The sequence below is a fragment of the Nicotiana attenuata genome, unplaced genomic scaffold (genome assembly GCF_001879085.1).
Source record: "Nicotiana attenuata strain UT unplaced genomic scaffold, NIATTr2, whole genome shotgun sequence".
Taxonomy (NCBI): Eukaryota; Viridiplantae; Streptophyta; class Magnoliopsida; order Solanales; family Solanaceae; genus Nicotiana; species Nicotiana attenuata.
The window spans coordinates 538,629-543,718 of record NW_017670502.1 but is presented as its reverse complement, the minus strand read 5'-3'; the positions used below and the strand labels follow the sequence as shown (position 1 = coordinate 543,718).

General features: G+C 35.0%; 1 long non-coding RNA gene across 1 annotated transcript; it reads left to right on the top strand.

The window, feature by feature from the left end:
• The first annotated feature begins 2,832 nt into the window (after window positions 1-2,832).
• On the top strand, window positions 2,833-3,395 carry LOC109240296. The gene is made up of 3 exons (XR_002070043.1): window positions 2,833-2,875; window positions 2,970-3,048; window positions 3,377-3,395. It is a non-coding gene; the product is annotated as an uncharacterized LOC109240296 (long non-coding RNA).
• Window positions 3,396-5,090: the final 1,695 nt, after the last annotated feature.

The following is a 5,090-nucleotide window of genomic DNA, read 5'->3' as shown; positions in this document are numbered from 1 at the left end:
TCTACTAAGTGTACGTAAGTAAAAGTTAGGACTAAGTTTGGTTTTAGACCGAACCAAAGTACTTAAACTAATGTATTTGCTATTTGGTTTGGTGTTACCATATAATGGTATATCTATTGGGTTTTAGATATCAGCTTGGTGTTTGAGTTTTTGCTTCACTGAATTGTTATGTTTTCAGTTCACAACTTGTAGCAACAAATCTTGTGATGGCTTTTTATACTTTGTTTAATTTTTCACAATCTCTTATAAAGAATTGTTGTCCAATATTCGATTTACTTTACATTTTGCAGTATGAACGAATATGAGGAGAAGGCAGTGTCATTGGCACTATGTCCAAAGCTCCAAGATCTCACAAATAGACTCAAGGCTGTGCACATGAGCTGCCCTTTATTTGATACAGCACGCAGGGTGAGTGATCGAATACATCAAATTTACTTCTTCTTTCTGGTGTTTTGAGCGACATGGATGCCTAAACACTGCTCATTTTTTCTCTTTGCATTTTTCAGGTGAGGAATCTGGAACGTTCTTACTTTAAGGTGGAATCTCTATTGCTCTAGCCAGCACCCTCATCCCTTCAAAGTGACTGAAAATGACACAGAGTTTCCTTTTGACCGCTCGTAATAGAAAGGAATTCCACATGATTTTGTAGATAAACCAAGAGAACATAAACTGCTATTTATATAGAAGTTAGATTACTGGATTAAAGGTGTTTGTTGGAGTTGTGATTAAGTCGTAAGTCTTAAGCGTATCCATTCATGGTACTCTCGATGAAAATTTATTAGTTGCTCAAGTGCAAGTGAATGTCAAGACTCACCCATGGTTTGAACGTGGAGACGCACAAGAGAGAGACCGGAGGGAGAAGGGTGGTTGGTAGGTGTAAAATCCAAGTTGGGTGGTCAAGGAAATGTGAGGATAGGTGAATGATTGTTTTTGATTGTAAGTTATTATTCATCGACCTGTCTTGACATTTTCAGCTGATTTTTATGCAGGTGTCCAATACCCCTAGTTAATCAACACATGGTGTTTGATCCCTTTGTCTAAAAATTGCGCACTTCCGGGTCAATTTGTTTTGTGGTTCTTTACAAACATATTTTTTACAAAATGATATTTACTTTTATACGTAAGAGAGATTTATATTACATATAAGAGATCTAAAAAGGTCATTTTTTAATTTTAAGATTTTAAGAGGACGTGATGTACTATTACATCCAATCACCTAGATTTGTGGGACTATGATAAAAAAAATTTGCCTTGAACAGTACGAGATCATATCATATTGAATTAAATGTGAGTGATGGGAAATCATAAGTGATGAAAATCTTATTTGTGATCTGATGTTATCGCAGTCCCGCAAATTTAGGTGATCGGATGTGCTATTTGTACATCATGCCCTCGACGATGTAAGGCACATCGATCTTAATAACATATGTATTATTGATCTAGTAAAGAATTCTGTCTCTTACTACAAGCAAATACTTATATGTGATCTGGAATAGAGTAACCAACATCATTCATTTAAGAAATTAAATGGTACCATGTGATAACTTATGAATCTATGATGTAGAAGAATGCAGGTTGAAATTGTGAATAGATAACTTTGTAAAGGAACATATGTCTAGCTTAGACAGTTATCATTGCCTTTACTTTTATGTTAGGTATTGAAAGAACTTTTTGGTTGAGGTTATGCGGGCAGTTTTGGAGGTCACAATGGGGCTGTAGGTCTAATTCACTTGAGTTTATTCACAATCCTTGGAGCTTATTGCTTATAATTCCTTTCATCTCTCAAGTTCGTGTTATTTCAAAAAGTTGCAATTTTTTAAAATATCCATTTCTCTGCATTCTGTCTTTTCATTATCTTTGATTAACTAAAATCTTTTATGTGATTAAGCTTTCTCCTATAAGGTTTTTATGGTTGGCCAGGTTTATGCTAGGTAATTTGACTTTAAATTGTCTGGTTGCAGCTCTGTCCCAATTTTGCGGATGCATGGTCAAATTTAGCCAGCGCATATATGAGGAAAGGAAGGCTGAATTAGGCAGCCCAGTGTTGCCTTCAGGCTCTCACACGTTTGATACTAAAAAATTGAACTTCATAAAAGATTAGTTATGTGCGTTTGCAATTGTACTTTTCTTTACTGACTATGATTCTTTTAGGTTGATGCTCACAGCAATCTCGGCAATCTGACGAAAGCACAAGGTCTAGTCCAAGAGGTAAGACAGAGGATTTCAATCCACTTTGTGCTCTTCTATTTTGTTGCCTGAGATGGTTTATTTAAGTTCATGAGTGCCTTTAGGATGGTGGGGGTGTTGTAGGGGTGGGGGTAGGGTGGGGGGTTCTTCAATGCTATACATAGTTTGCCTATTGTACCTGAGTTGGTGCAGCATATGGTCCAGCGTTCTTCTTTTATTCCGGGTTTCAACTTGCTTTGTGCAGCTTTGTGAAAATTCTGTGTGCTTATTATATTGACTATTGCCGTATTTCGTTATTATGCTTTTGTGTGTCACGTTCTCCCCTTTTCTCGATAGATATATGTTGTTGAGATCCTTGTCCCTTGAGTATTTCTTTTTTGTTTTGGTTAGGCGTACAATTGTTATGTTGAAGCATTGCGTATACAACCTACATTTTCCATCGCTTGGTCCAATCTTACTGGCCTTTTTATGGAGACAGGTGATCTTAACAGGGCTTTGTAGTACTACAAGGTATGAATAACTTTAAATCATAGTGTTCTTGAATTTACTGATCCTGATGTTGGATATGTTTTGCATTTGAATGCAATCATGTTTGATGCCCTTTTTGTGGTTAAATCTCCTCCAGGAAGCACTCAAACTAAAACTGAACTTCTCAGATGCGTATCTGAATCTGGGAAATGTATACAAGGTAAGCCTCATGCATTGTGCTAATTGGGTCTAGTGGCTTCAAGTGCCTGGACGAGGATATGGAGAAATACAAGCATCTGCTTTGCATTTTCCAGGCTTTGGGAATGCCTCAGGAGACCATTGTGTGTTATCAGCGTGCGCTCCAAGTACGACCAGACTATGCCATGGCTTTTGGTGAGTGCCCTGGTTTTAGTAGATAGATATCATATTCATGGAATATGATTCACTTTCAAGATGCCTTGGTGGTAAAATGGTAGACACGCGAGACTCAAAATCTCGTGCTAAATAGCGTGGAGTCATGCCTTAAATTCAGTTCATGATGCATATATAAAGCTGCCTGTCTCTGGGAGACTGTTTAAACAGCACACATCTTTAATCAAGATGTTTGTGCACAGGATTTATTGCAATATGAAAGTCACTGTTTTCATCTTCAGTGCAATTTTCTTTTTTTCCTTCAGTGCGGCTTGGACACCCAATTAACACCTGGATCTCCTCTCTGCAGGCAACTTAGCTAGTGGGTACTATGAGCAAGGAAATACGGAAATGGCAATACTTAACTACAGGAGAGCTATTACTTGTGATGCTGGATTCTTGGAGGCATATAACTGAACGGGTGAGTTAAAATTCTTTACCTGAAACTCATGTTGGAATAACCTATTATTTTCCATACAAAGTTTTAAGCTCTGTTGTTCAAAACTTCAGATTTAAAGAGATAATACCATATTATATACTTTTGTTGCCAAGTAATTGCTGCTTCGTAAATCCAAATAGAAATAGTGATACCCTTGTCATATAGTTAAAGTATTAGAAGAAATTTATGTCTCTCATGTTGTTTTGGAATTAAGAAGTTATGTCTCAAAGTGTTTAATTTATTTAAACTGATCATCCAAGATATTCTTATGCTTCAGATTTGCTCAATGGATTTTTAGCAAAGAATGTCTGCTTCGGAAAGCATATGGAATTTAGTCATAAATAATCTCAACAGAAGATGGGTAATCTTTTATTGTTAACATATTTTCTCTCTTTGATTCACTTTTATTCTTTTTTTTGTAAATAATTGGAGCTTTTGTTTATACTGTCGTAATGTGGTCTATTTATAGAAAAGAGATGATAATCTCATGTAGATTGCTTTATATTAATTGACCTTTTTCTTGCACTTGAACTGTTATAGATATATGTTCATGTATCCTCATTCTAAATGTCTTAAATATTGAATGGCTTCATATACTTTATCCTTATTATAGGACTCCTATGAAATTATGAGATTAAATCTCTGATAGGAAAGATCGATTATCTAGCGGTGGCTATACGTTTATCATCTGTAATATGATACAAAAGAAAATTAGGAAAAGAGGTTGGTTCAGATTAATTGTTTTGGTTATATGCTTTTGTGGACATAAACTTCAAGCCTATTGTTTTTACTTGCATATTTTACGTATTTGACAAACTTTGAGTCTTATGAGATATCTGTTTGAAACAAAAGGAAAATTGAAGGATGGTTCTTACGAAGAGCTATTTGTTTGAATATCCCGTAACAAGTTATTAGGTGGAGTTTATGTAGAATTTATTTATTTTTATTTTTTAATTTTTCCCAGAACAAGAAAGAGAGGAAGAAAGTGAGAGAAGTGGGTATATTGAAGAAGAATCCTGACCAAATGAGTAAGTTGTTCCACATATAATTCTTTTCTTTTTCTAAGTTGCTGCATTTGATCTCTATGATACTTCTTATCATATAATTGAATAAAATACTCTTTTTTCCGATCATTTGTAATGGAATAAAATGCTCTTGTGCTTAATATTTCTGTTGACGTAGATCTCTGGAGAATGTTTTGAGTGACATTGAAGAAAGATTGAGAACTATAAAGTAATGCATATTCATCACGTTCAGTAAAGTAAAACTAATAAGAAGAGGAAGAGCAGAAGTAGGATATAATCTGAAGTGGATTAATTAAAGCTCGAAGAATTACTTTAGAAAAATTCATGAGTAAACTGAAGAGTGCCTACTATCAGTAATATAACAATGGCTTGTCGTCATCTTGAGTTAATTGATTTAAATTTTTTCATAGTTTTTAGTTGTCTCATAGTTTTTTAGTTGTGTTTTGTTAGTTGAACCGAAAACGTTATACTTGATGGGAGTGGAGTAGTGCATGCTATTTCTGGAGAACTTTATATCTGCTTCCTATTTTCCACATTTTGCCTATCATATCAGATTCAGC